This window comes from Daucus carota, chromosome 1 (assembly GCF_001625215.2).
Source record: "Daucus carota subsp. sativus chromosome 1, DH1 v3.0, whole genome shotgun sequence".
Taxonomy (NCBI): Eukaryota; Viridiplantae; Streptophyta; class Magnoliopsida; order Apiales; family Apiaceae; genus Daucus; species Daucus carota.
The window spans coordinates 19,312,574-19,327,837 of NC_030381.2; positions in this window are offsets into that span (position 1 = coordinate 19,312,574).

Sequence of the window (15,264 nt, forward strand, 5' to 3'; positions counted from 1 at the left end):
CACTGATATCAACAGACCAAGAACTAGATCTCAGACTCAATCTGAATCTAATATAGCAGATAAAGGAAAGAAACCTGTTGATGGAGTTCCTTCAGCTCCTCCTGTGATAAAGAAGTCAATGATCAAGATAGCATCAGAGAATCCTTCTAAGAGGATGTTAGAGCTGAGCAGAAATGCAAATATAATCACTGATGTATCTGATCAAGCTATAGAAAGAGAAGCTGGGTTGATCAGAAGAAGAAAAGGTGAAAGCAAGCCAATATATGATATAGCTTTAACCTCTGACAATGCTCAAGTTAAAGTTTCAGTTGAAGAAAAAGAGAAAGTTGAAGACACTAAAGCCTCTTGGTTAAAGTTAAATTCTGAGAAGACTCAAGGTCAGAAGAAGAAAAAGAGTTTATATGGGAGTCTTGGTACAAATTTATACAAGGAAAGCTCAATGCTCACCAGAGTAAGAACTCATGGCACCAGAGGGAAAGAAGCTTATGACACAACTGGTCTTGGTCACAGAAAAGAAAAGATTCAAACAGGCTCAGCAACTACTTTCAGAGATCCTTATCATCTGACTGAAAAAGTAGGAGAAGCTGTTACACAGAAGGATCTTGACAAAGTTGAGTCAGTACAGATTCTGATGGACACTCATGATGGGCCAGAAGATAAAGAAAAGATTGCTATATTTCTAGAATCTGGCAGAGTGTATAGAATATCAGAAGCTGATTTATTGCTGAAATCTCTGAGAGAGCTGGAACATTTTCACTATATGTTGGAGATCAAGAATGAAGCAACTCAGAGGTGGTCAGATCTGATGAAGAAAACAATTAGTGAAAAGAGAAGATTCTATGGAATAAAGTCTGATGATGAATATATTCCACAAATAGCTCAAGATGATGGTTCAGAAATTAGCATGGAAAAGAATAGTTCTGTGATGGAGACTATTGCAAACACCAGAATCTTGGGTTATAATAATGAAGCAGACAGGCCTAGAGTCATTCAGCTTGGAGAAGCAATGAAGAGAAGCAAAGCAAATGCTTTGAGATCAGCCATATACCAGACAGGAGATGAAGATGAAGAGTTGAAGACTGTCAAAGCTCAAATGATACAAACTCTGAAACAAATTGAAGAAGATCTGATTACCAAGTTTGTTAAGGAGAGCTATGGGTATAGACTGATTGGATAGTTAGTTCTGCTATGATCTGTAAGTTGTAATTAGTTCTGCCTATTCTGTAAGTGTTGATTTATTTATGCAGATTAATTACTTCATGCATTTGTCCTTGATTGTTTTTGACATCATCAGTAAATATATAGAACTTGTTCATTCTGTCTAATGCACAAGTTGGGGGAGATTGTTACATATTTGATGATGTCACAGGTATCTAACTTGTTTAGTGTGCAGAAGCAAATATCAGAGTTTAGCTGGAAATCAGAGTTTAACGACTGACAGCTGGATCAGAGTTTAAGCGATGATCAGAGTTTGCAGGCGGCTGATTTTCAGGAGCATATCTGACTAAATAAGGAAGATAAAGATCAAGAGAGATTGTACAGATCAGGACAGCAGAAGGATAGCTACTGATTAGATTATTTTAAGAAGCAGATAATTATAAATCAATCAGTAGATATCATGTAACTGTGTATATAAACACAGCTTAGGGTTTACTCTAGATGAGTTATCAATTGAATATCATTCGTGTAACCTAGCAGCTCTTAGTGATAAGATATAAATCACTAAGAGATTATTTGTAAGCTACTGTGATTTGTGAATAAGAGTTTAGTTGAATTATTCTCTTATATTTGTGTTTCTTTTGGATTGTGTTCACTATATTATCACATATATAGTGAGTTTATTCGGCCTAACAAATGCCACTGTTGGTGAGGTGGATTTTGCTGTTGATGATGAGATCAAGCCCTTTAGGCTTCATAAAAGGGTGTTCAAGGACCTCATCTCAAAAGATGAGAAGTATCCAGTTCAGAGGCCCCTCCTAATTCCAGCTCCAGTTAGAGCTAGGATGGATTTGCCCCCAGTCCAACAACAACAACCCCAACCTCAACCTTCCAGACCTTCCACAGCAAGCAGATCTTCTGCATCCAAGTCAACAAGGACTACAAAGTCTGATGCAGCCCCTTCCACTGTAAAGACCAGAACCTCTGTTGCTACACAAGTTCTGAAGACAAAGTCTGATGTGCCAACAAACTCTGATACAGTTCCTACAATAAACTCTGATACAGTCTCTAAGACTTTAAACTCTGAAGCTGCTTCTCCACCAAAGCAGAAAAGAAGGAGACTTGTTGCAGCTTATGACTATGATGATCTGGAAGCCTCTCCTGCAACAAACTCTGAACCTCCTCAGGCTAGCCCTCAGTCAAGAAAAGTCAGATTTAAAGCAAGGGCAAACAAGCCTAAGAAGGCAAAGGTACCAATAACTGAGATCACTGATTTCACTCTTGAGGAAGAGCAAGCACCCTCTACTACACTTCTTGATTCTTCTCAAGCTCTGATGGTGCATCCTCTTCAGGCTGTTCCACTCTCTACTGCTACAGCATCTTCTACTTCATCTGAAGTAGATGAGGAAATAATCTGCAAGGAACCAGTTACAACTGAAGCTGGGACAAAATGCAACACTTCAATTTCGTGTCTGGTTTGATTTCTAGGCAGTGGAGGAGTCACATCGGTCTCACTTAATAACCATAAGCCTTAGAAATCGCCCCAAATCAGAGATAATGAAAATTCGTATCTATTCGTATTAATTTAAGAAGTTTGTTCCAGTAATATCTATAACATTCTAGACACCATAAATTACATGCCACGATGGGTGACATATACATAATTTATATTCGTCTTTATGTTAAATTACATACAAACAATGATGGAGACCATGGGATTTAATATCATATTAATTCCCTCTCCCATTTGGAATTTACTTTGAGGATTTTAATCTATATGCATCGCCCAATGTTAGTTCTTCGAAGTCCACATGCATATTATCATGGTCATAGCAACACAAAGAACACATAACATGGCAGCATACTATCATGATTAAAGCATTAATGAAAAACATCCCTATGTCCATGTCATTCTAGCATGCGAAGGGTTAGTATCACATGGCATAACAACAAAGACAAGAAACACATAACAACAATAATCAAGAATTATGTAAATCATAATTGAACACATCCACTATTATGGCCCCGGAAAAATCAGTTTCGAATTCATCCTTCGAAAGATTCCAAAAAACTTCGAGAGCCCGTTTGGAGGCCTAAACGGCCTCAGAATGCCTCGAAAAATTCCAAAAAACAGACTCGAAATTCGTTTCATGTCCGTCTCGTTCTGCCGTCTCCGAAAAGTGCTCGTTCGCCCAAATCGGACATCGTATGCAAAAGTTATGGCCAAAACAGTGCAGCACCCCCGAAACCAAATCGCAGCAGCGGAAGATCTCTGTTTCTTGCAGCCCCGTTGATCAAACAATTGCATACAAATTGTACAGACGAACCAGCCTATTCTATTGCATCAGATCATAATCTAAAACAATTACAAATTGAATTACAATATTAAACTATCACGATCAACCCTCGTGATTTACAACAGCCACGATAAACTACGTGGAATCCAAACATAACAGAATAATGAAAACACGGCCATAATAGTGGACAACGACCTGCATCACAGAACCACTACATACATGCATATATAATCATGACATGGACTACATATCATAAAACGCAGAACCGCAACCTCGCTCTGATGCCATTGTAGGAACAATCGAACCTTGGCTCTGTGTTTTATGATACTAATTAAAAGTTCGAACAAGATATTAACCTTAATCGTTACGGCGCAAGCGATTCAAATCCACGTCTTCTACTCTATTCCCTGATTCTCCTTGGACGAAGTGTGGCCTTCGATCTCCCAAGGTGCGCCTCTCCTTAAATCTCCGAAAACCCAAAACCCTAGCTGTCTCCTTGAGAAAAACGTCTGCCTCTCTCAAACTCAAGGATGAATTCGTTTTTTTTTTGTGTCTTTCAGCTTTAGGAGAACGAGAATATATATAGGCTACAGTAGGGATCATGGACCATTAGGTCAGGCCTTCCAATGAAATTCCGGGCCAGGCCCAATGTCATTAAATATTAATTCAATCCACTAAAGAATTAATATTTGCACTACCTTTCCTAATTCCGTAAATTAATTATTTAATTCGGCTCCCATATTAATTGCTTATAAATTCCCCATGTTAAAGATATCGCATGTCCATTAATTAAATTAATTTCTGACAATTAATTTAATCAATATCTTTTATCCTTGATCATCCACTCAACCTTATAATTATGCAAGAACAAATCTGCCTGCAGGACTAAAGCATAATTATCTTTATGAGCTTTCAAGAGGACATCATCACCCGAATATATTTTTCGGACACGGTTTCCTTCTATAGTCAATATCCCACTCTGTATATAATGTCATTGCCCAATACATAAATTCGTAATTTAAAATAAATTACTTAACTTATGAGTCAAGGCATGTGCATTAAATACAAGTGTCAATCACTATATCCGGATTAAGAACTTAAGCATTGATAACATCATAGAATCTTAGTTCTTTATTGTCAGAATTAAAGAAACAATTATTCTACTATTTTGATCCCGTTCAATATACAGAAAGTATACAAGTATTATTCAATAGTCAAGATAAACTATTTCCAAATAATACTTCAGTCGTTCCAATGGTTTGTCTAACACCATTTAGACTGTGAACCTTTATTATATTATATAAGGAACTCGACAATCTAATCTTTTGCTATCCCATTTGATACTAGATTGTCTACAATATATAATATACAGACAATGTGAAAACATGCATTGAAGATTCTCAAATAATTGTTATATACTTCAAACGAATATTTCAGTATAACCCTAACAGTCCCAAAATCTGCATCATTCTGCTTAATCGCACTGGTTTCTATTTAGTTTCTATTATGGTAGTTTCTATTGGATTAGTACCCTATATATATTTTTAGAAAGCGGAATCATGATTAATGCTGAAATAATAACTTATCTTAAATAAATAGGATATTGAAAAGAATATAAATACAACAGTTTTAATGTACGTGGTTAATGCTTTTGAATAACATGTTGATTGCTAGTGTAGCTCAAGTGGTTTAATTGGTGCACATAAAATGGAGAGGTCTTTGGTTCGATTCTTGTCAATAACATTTTTTTTATATAAATGAGGAGGAGGTAGGTTCGGAGTTAGGCTCGGGTTCGGAGCTAGGTAATTTTTTTGCTCAGGACTTACAGACCTGTAGTGGATCGACAAATATAGTCATCCATAAGAGGTTGGCTATAATTATAGATAACAGGTGGGGATGATTGGAGCGTGAATTTTTGAAGCCATTAGCTATAATTTTTATTTTTGGTATGCCAACTAAAATTTTAGCTAAGGTGTCTTCATGGTTGGAGATGCTCTAAGAGCAAGTCCAATAGGTAACCTATGTACTCCTAAACTCATATTTAGGCAATGTGTCAAAAAAACCTACTCCAACACTATCCTAGTGATTACTTAAATCACTAGCACATCCTCAAATTTTCTAGCCATTACCTATTTTTAGGTAACCACTAGCAATTATCTATTTAAAATTTATCAATAAAATATTAATCTCCCTCCTTCTTTCTTTATCTTTTCCCCCCTTTTCATCCTTCTCCCTCTCAAATTTATTATTAAAATAATAATAGGGAAACATATATGGGGATAGCTATTGGAGTTGACACTAAAAATAGATTACCTAAATCACTAAGACTCACTAGGATTCATTATTTTATATTATTAATTGGTAATGAGATAAGTAACCTATTGGACTTGGTCTAGCATCAATTGAGAGGAAAAACCTTGCCCTTCTAGTAAAATGGTGGTGGAAGTGGTTTGCAGATAGTGGCAAACCTTGGCATGATCTAATCAAAGACAAATACAATCTTAACTCCCACAAAGATTTCTCACAATGTCAGATGCTACCTGCAGCCTCTCTAGTGATAAAGGGTCTTCGTAGCCTAATTTCTTGCCCTAACATGTCAAATATCTTGAAAACAGGGCAAATGCTATGGAAAATTGGTAATGGTAAAAAAATCCTTTTCTGGGAAGATGCTTGGAACTCCTTTGGATCACTACAATCAAAATTCTTTAGACTATATAGAATTTCAAAATGGAAACTTAAAAGCATTGAGGAAGTATACTCTTTCTGGATAGAGCATAATACCTTGGACTCCAGTTGGGAAAGAGCCCTTAGAAGCTGAGAATCAGAGCAGGCCAAGGAAATTGAGAACATTCTAAAAGAAATCAAGCTCAATCCATCTGAAGACAAGGTAATCTGGAAAATTAACATGGAAGCCTATTCCACCAAGTCTGAAAGGCATATGTTAAGCCTATTTGTATTTAAGAGTATCAACTCAACTCTGATAAGAAAGAAAGTAAATTAGCAAGCACTATTGAAGGAATCCGTACGAAGAACGTCAAGTGATTTATTAAAATCATATGTCTGAAGAATTTCAGGATGCTGCTGCACACCACTGAAAGAAGTTCATTAATATGTTCAAGCCTCAGTGTACAAATAATATTTTGTAGCACGTCCAGAAGTCCAGAAGGTATAAAGTTTTAATACTTTATTTATTCAGAAGATTCCAAACTATTTCTACTTATGAAGAAGAACTACGAAGACAAAGACTCGATGAACAAGCCACTTCACAAATGTTTAATTGATAAAGAATATTTGATTCAGCTAGATACAGATGAACCAGACAGTACATTTGTGTGTCAGCTACTCAGATTAAATATTCTGCATCAACAATAGGTGGTCGTTCAATCAAGACAAAGAATCAGATCTTTTAAAAGAAGTCAGAAGGCCTGCTGCTGAAGAAGTGCTCAATATAATTATTCTTTTAATTAATTCACATCTCAAAATAATTATATAAGTTATGTAATTTATTTATTAAATTAATTCACACTCGAATTAATTTAATTTATGAATTTATATAATTAATATAATTAAGTGGATAATTATTGAATTAATTATATAGGAAAAATCAATTGTTAAATGGTTTTTGAGCACGGTATGACAATCTAATTGATTGTCATACCGCACTTTGCCAACTGCCATAGTCAGGAGGCATGACAAACCTTTGGTTTGTCATACCGTTTGTCATACGGTCTGTCATACGGTTTGTCATACCGTTTGTCATACCGCTTGTCATACTACTTCAAGCCTTAGCCTCCAAGTTTAGATTGTCATACCGTTTGTCATACGGATGTCATACCTATTCAAAATCAGCATGACAATGCTTGTAATTGTCATACCTTCCCACTGATTGTCATTCTGATTGTCATACCTTCCCTTAGATTGTCATACCTTCTCATTTGTGCCATGACAATGCTTGTAATTGTCATACCTTTTGTCATAGCACTTGTGTAATTGTCATAGGGCTTCCTAAGGGTTGTCATGCCTAGCTTTGTCATACAAGTTCAATGGTTTGCCTATATATATGGCTTCACCACTTCATTTGTTCAATGTTCATTGCCTTGTAAACTTTCAAGTTGTTTGTAACTTGCTATTCGTTAAATCCACAGTTTCCTGTGCTTTGATCATTCGGTTGTTTTAATCACTAAACTAGAATACATCCTGTCGAATTTATTCTACGAACTAGTGGACATTAAAACGAACCATATTAATTATATAACGACTTAAAAATTGTTATATTAATTAATTTAAATCTGATTAACAAGTTAAACTCCGATCAGATTATTCCGCCGCGATTATTTTGTGACGATTGTATTCAACCCCCCCTTCTACAATCGTATCTGGACCTAACAATTGGCATCAGAGCAGTTGATACCATTTTCAGTATCAGATCCTATACACACTCTGTAACGTCCAAATATTTTTTATTCGAATTAATTTTATTCCAAAAATTAATTTTGATTTAAAATATTTTTTCTTTCAAAAATCCAAATCTCTCCAAACACTATTCACTTCAATTTCAAATATTTTTTAATTCGAATTAATTTTTTTTTAAAAAAAAATTAATTTTGATTTAAAATATTTTTCTTTCAGTAATCCAAATCTCATCCAAACACTATTCATTTTAATCTTTAAAAAATGAGTACGCAAAAGATCAGTAGCATTAAAATCCCACCGTTCAGCCAGGAACACTTTGGCCTATGGAAGAGGCACATGTTCCTATTCCTCCGCACTGCGAACAGAAAATACATCGGGATTTTGGACAAAGGTGTTACTACTCCGATGAAGGTCATTTTAGCACACGAAGAGGATGGTGTGTTGATACCTCATCAGGTCATTCCGAAAGAACTTTCTGAGTACACCGATGAAGAGAGTGATCAAATGAACTTAGATGATGCTCTTCAACTAATCTTGGTTGAATCTCTAAATCCAGTGATGTACAATGCTGTTGTAAATTGTACGAACGCCAAGCAAATCTGGGATACATTAGAGATTATCAATGAAGGCTCAGAGGAAGTTAGGGAAAACAAGAAAGAGATACTGATGGCTCAGTATGAACAGTTTGGTTCCCATCCCGGTGAAGGGATTTCAGAAGTATTTATCAGACTTAATAATTTGATAAATAATTTAAATCTGAATGGGAAATTCTACGACAAGAAAGAAGTCAACTTGAAGTTTCTCTTGACCCTTCCCGAACATCTGGAACACAGAATCACTGCCATCAGGGAAAGCAGAGATCTGCATGAGATTTCTCTGGAAAGACTCTACGGAGTTTTGAAAACTTATGAACTGGAGCAAGTTCAGAGTAAACAGAGATATGGCTGGGGTAAAACACAGAACCATTCGAGAGCTCTAGTTGTTGAGTCACCTGTACTGGAAGAAAAGAAGAAGGATGTTGTTGTTCCTTCTAAGACTACTCAGGAGCTTGTTGTACCTGAGATGGGTCAGACTGCTTCTTCCAGTGGTGACGAAGAGTTCTATACAATGGAAGAGCTTGAACTGTTAGAAGATCAATCTCTATCCCTGTTTGCCAAGAAGTTTGGAAACATGAGATTCAGGAAGAACCCCTCCTACAAGTACAAACCTACTGTCAACAAGTTTCAAAAAGGAGGTTATTCATCTTCTACAAGCAAAGGAGGATACAAGACTGGGATGGTGGACAGAAGCAAGTTCAAATGCTTCAATTGTGGTGAACCTGGACATTTTGCAACTGAATGCAAACAGCCCAAGGTTCAAGGAAAAAGAAAAGATTCGTATGATGAGCTGAAGCAGAAGTATGATGCACTGGTTAGAAAGCATCATGGTACTTCTGGAAGTCAAAGCTTCAAGAGCAAATCATATCTAGCAGAAGGGAAAAGCTGGGATGATACAGATAGTGATGAAGAAGAGCAGATTGGGAATGTTGCTCTCATGGCTAATGCTGGATCATCTTCACCTCCTCCTGCTGGAAGCTTTCAGGGTGCCAGTGGAATTGTTCGTGTTACCTGGGTGCTTGACAGTGGAGCGTCAATGCACATGACTGGCAACAAATCCCTGCTGGAGGACATAAGAGAAGGAGCTGGCCCTACAGTCAGTTTTGCTGATAATAGCAAAGGTCGTACTGTGGGATATGGCAAGTACAAAATTGGAAGGATCATCATAGAAGATATTGCAATAGTTGAAGGACTTCAACATAATCTCCTGAGTGTCAGTCAATTCTGTGACAAAGGATATTATGTTCATTTTGAAAAGGAGATATGTATCATTAAACATATCAAGGATAAGCGTCCTTCGCTATGTGGCATAAGGAAAGGCAATATATTCGTAGCTGATTTATCTTCAGGACCAGGAAACGAAGTTCACTGTTTCTACGCCAAAGCATCTGCTGAAGATAGTTGGTTATGGCATAAGAAGCTCTCACACCTCAACTTCAAAACCATGAACTCTCTAGTCAAGAGAGATCTAGTGAGAGGTTTGCCTTCCCTGGAATTCTCATCTGATGATCTTTGTGAAGCTTGTCAGAAAGGAAAAGCGAAGAGAGCATCTCACAAAGGCAAAACCATCAATACCATTACAGATCCACTTCATTTGTTACATATGGATCTGTTTGGCCCTGTAAATGTTGCATCCATTGATGGAGGAAGATATGCCTTGGTTATTGTGGATGACTTCTCAAAATTTACTTGGGTTTACTTCCTGGCTTCTAAGGATGAAACCCCGTTGACAGTGATTGATCATATAAAGTTAGTTGAATTGGATAAAGGTGTGCCAGTCAAAGCTGTAAGGTCAGACAATGGCACAGAATTCAAGAATCAAACTCTAATCAACTTTTACTCTGAAAAGGGAATTAGAAGGCAGTATTCAGCACCAAGGACTCCACAACAGAATGGAGTCGTCGAAAGAAAAAATCGTACATTGATTGAAGCTGCAAGGACTATGATTGCTGAAGCGAAGCTTCCTCTGTACTTTTGGGCTGAAGCTGTGTCTACTGCCTGCTATACCCAGAATAGAACTTTGATCAATAAGGATCATATGAAAACTCCATTTCATCTGTATAACAACAAGAAACCTTATGTCAAACATCTTCATGTCTTTGGATCCAAGTGTTATGTTCTCAAGGATGGTGAAGAGAACTTGAACAAGTTTGAACCAAAGGCATCTGAAGCAATTTTTGTTGGTTATACAAACAATGCTTATAGAGTTTTTGTAATTGATACTCTGTCAGTGAAAGTTAGTGTCAATGTCACATTTGATGACACTAAACTACCAAGTTTACAATCTGCTGATCCATCTGAATCTCTGAAGTTTGATAACTATCCAGATTCTGATTCAGATGATGATGTGACACCTGAGGTTGCAACAGGTGATGACAACAATGATAATGATCCAGGCAATGGTGGAGGAAATGGCAATAATGCTGGAGATTCCACTAATGCTAGTGGTGGATCATCAAGTCAACCTGGCAACAGCTCAGGGGGAGCTGGTGGATCAACTAGTCATACACATCAGCCTAATGATGATACTGCTAAATCATCAAGGACACAACTTCCAAGGGAAAGGATTTGGAGCAGAGATCATCCCTTTGATCTGATTATTGGTGATCCTGATGTTGGTGTAAGAACTAGAAGTGCTACGACAAATGAATGTCTATTCTCTGGTTTTCTTTCACAATTAGAACCAAAGAAAATAGATGAAGCACTTGCTGATCCTGATTGGGTTCTTGCCATGCAAGAAGAACTCAATCAATTTGAGAGACAAGAAGTCTGGGCCCTGGTTCCAAGACCAAAAGGAAAATCTACTATTGGAGCTAGATGGGTCTTCCGTAACAAGTTAGATGGTGATGGCATTGTTGTGAGAAACAAAGCCAGACTGGTTGCAAAAGGTTATTCTCAGGAAGAAGGAATTGATTACGATGAAACCTATGCTCCAGTTGCTCGTCTTGAAGCCATCAGAATATTTCTTGCATTTGCTGCACACTCCAACTTTCGAGTTTATCAGATGGATGTGAAAAGTGCATTTCTGAATGGAAAGCTGGAAGAAGAAGTATATCTGGAACAGCCCCCTGGCTTTGAAAATCCAGAATTTGCTGATTTTGTGTACTTCCTATTCAAAGCTGTCTATGGGCTTAAGCAGTCACCAAGAACATGGTATGACACCCTCTCTGAATTTTTGATTGAAAATAAATTTACTAGAGGTGTCATAGACAAAACTCTCTTTTACAAATTGCATGATAATGATATGATATTTGTTCAAATATATGTTGATGATATTATATTTGGTTCTACTAACGATAACTTGTGCAAGAGGTTTGCTAAGTTAATGCAGAGTAATTATGAGATGAGTATGATGGGTGAACTATCCTACTTCCTTGGTCTTCAAGTAAGCCAAAAGGAAGATGGAATATTCATTTGCCAGTCAAAGTATGTCAGAGATCTTCTAAGAAAGTTCAATCTAGAAGACTCTTCTCCGGCAAAGACACCCATGGCCACTGCCACAAAGCTTGACCAGGATAAATCTGGTAAGAAAGTTGATATCACAAGCTATCGAGGTATGATTGGCTCATTACTTTATCTTACTGCAAGTAGACCAGATATCATGTTTGCAACATGTTTATGTGCTAGGTTTCAGGCTGATCCTAAGGAATCACATCTTATAGCCGTCAAAAGAATCTTTAGATATCTTAAGGGTACACCTGGTTTAGGTATTTGGTACCCTAAGAATACTGGTTTTGACTTAACCGGCTATACAGATTCTGATTATGCAGGTTGCAGGATTGATAGAAAGAGTACGTCTGGAAGCTGTCAATTTCTAGGACGTCGGTTGGTTTCCTGGTACAGCAAGAAGCAACACTCTGTGTCCACTTCTACTGCTGAAGCTGAGTACATTGCTGCTGGCAGTTGCTGTGCTCAGATTCTCTGGATCAGGAATCAATTAAATGATTATGGTATTTCTGTCAACAAAATTCCAATATTTTGTGACAATACCAGTGCCATAGCCATTTCAAACAATCCAGTGCAACACTCCCGGACCAAGCACATAGATATCAGGTATCATTTTATTCGAGAACATGTCATGAATGGAACTGTGGTGTTACATTTTGTACCCACAGCTGATCAAATTGCTGACATCTTCACTAAACCACTTGATGAATCCACTTTCTCTAAGTTGGTTTGTGAGCTAGGGATGTTAAATATGCCATGATTCTCTTTGTATATTTTATATATTTGTTTTATATATTATTATATATTTTTGTGAATTTTCAGTGTAATTATATGTATTTTATTAGATTTTATATAATTGTTTGTAAATTATCTGATAATTTTCTGTGTAATTATGCATGTTCATATATGTCTCTTTTAATTTTCTAAGTGCTGCACACTCCCCTGTATTATTTATCAAGCATTTAGATGATTATTTGTGTCTATCTTGTATTTTTCAAAATTAATTAAGCATAAATATTAGTTTTTAAGTTAATTCATTTTAATGAATTAAAGTTAAATTCATAAATATTTATATTTAATTAAAGTTGAATTTTACAGAATATTTGTGTAATATTTTAGATATTATTTGTATTAGATTTTTGATTTTATGTGTAAAAGGGTTTTATTTCAAAAGAAAGTCAAAAATCATAATATTTGTATTTATTTTTTCGTTTTTATTCTTTTAAAACTCGGTATGACATTGTTCAAAATGTCATACCGTGTGCTTATTTCTGTTAATTTCCGTCGGTATGACAATTATCGATTGTCATACGAGTTCTGTGTTACTTCGGTATGACAAACTTTGCTTTGTCATATTAACGTTTCAGTGGTGTATCCTATACGCTTCAAAACCTCGGCATGACAATCGTAAGGATTGTCATACCGAGTCTTTTATTCACCTACCACACGACGTATCAAAACCTCGGTATGACAATCTTAAGCATTGTCATACCGAAGTCAAAATCCCCTATGACAATGCTTATCATTGTCATACCCGCTGTTTAATTCATATATATACACACTGCCGAAATACACACAACTCCATTGTTTCTTCGCCGAGTTTTTCAAGTTTTCTCGTTATAAACTTGCTGGTTACTCTCTTTTCAAGCTTAAATCGCTTGCTGGTTACTGATTTATCAAGTTCTAAGCCGTTATAATGCCAAATTTTTCTTAAAAATCAAACCCTCGTTCACGATTTCGAGGCTGTAATACGCGACTCTTGCTCGAATTTGGGACTTCAAATCTTTACTGTGATCTTCTCCTGGGATTTCCATCTGCATTGCGAAGAGTTTGACAGATTTGGAGTTTGTATCTTTTCGAATTCTTTGAGGTGTGAAGTTTCGAATTTTGAAGGGTTCGTGTGGATTTTGGGACTTGTTTGGCTAAGTAAGATTATTTGGGACTTAATTGAGTTATTGAGAATTTGAATTGGCCATTTACAATTTAATTAATTTTTAATTCGAGTTTAATCAATTAATTCGAATTATTAATTAATTGGTTAATTGTTAATTAATTATTAATTGAAATTTGCGAGAAATTTGAGAATTAACATTTTATTTGAAAAATTCTCGTTTAATTCAATTTTTAATTATAAAATGGCTGGCCAATTTGTTATCGGTGAGACAAACTACAACGGATATTTGGACCCTGATTCCAGCTTAGAGAGATTCCGACCTTGGGTGAGGTTTCTGAATAGTCAAAGCTTAGTCAGCACGGCCATCACTGCTCATGCTGATTTACAGATTCGTCCACTCCAAGACTTCTACTCCTCTGCACTTAATACCACTCTCTTGGACAGCTACAGGGTTTCGGGAAATATTACTGGAGGTCGGAGCATTACCATTTCAGTAGATGATGTCAACAGAATTCTTGGGTTTCCACGAAACAACTTTGCTGAGATTCCGACAGATGCTGAAATTACTCAATTCTTTCAGACCATTCTTTATCAGGGAGAGATACATCTACCAAGAATGCTGAAAGGGAACTTGAAACCTGAGTGGGATTTATTCTTCGATACTCTGGCAAAGGTCTTTTCCCCAACCACTCGAAGTAACTTCAATATCATATCCTCCCTTCTTCAAATCATTGGATTCTGCATTGTTCACAATCGACGAATCAACTTTGGCAAGTTGATTCTTCAGTCGATTCTAAAGAAGTTGGGACCACTCAGTAGTCGATCCGTTGCACAGAATCCCAGGGTTGTCTGTTTTTACCCTCGGTTCTTAATGCTGTTTTTGAATGATAAGATGACGGACGCTGAGAAGAATTCATACTTCAACTCTCCAATTGCACCAACTCAGCGTGTCTGTACGAAGTTGATGAAAGCTCTGACAAACAAAAGAAAATATGAGAATCTTCCACTAATAGTGACTCCATACCTGATGGAGCAGATCAATGCTCAGCCACAACAACTTCATCAATTCCAAGTGGCTCAACCTCAACAGCAACAACCTCAACAGCAACAGCTTCAACAAGCTCAACCACAACAACAGCAACCACAAGAACCAGAACCACTTCAAATGCAACAACTACAACAACATCAATCACCACACCAATCACCACACCAATCACCATACCAATCACCACATCAATCTCCATACCAATCACCACACCATTCCCCTCTACATCAATCACAATCATTTGAAGACGAACCTCAGGAATACAACTTCTTCGAAGCTCAACCGTCTTCATCTGAACCACTACCACAACAACAATACACCCACTATATACCACAAACACAATCAACCTCCCAACCTTTACCTGCTGACTCAACATCAAATCCAGAGTTGCAGTCCTTTCGACAGGACCTACAG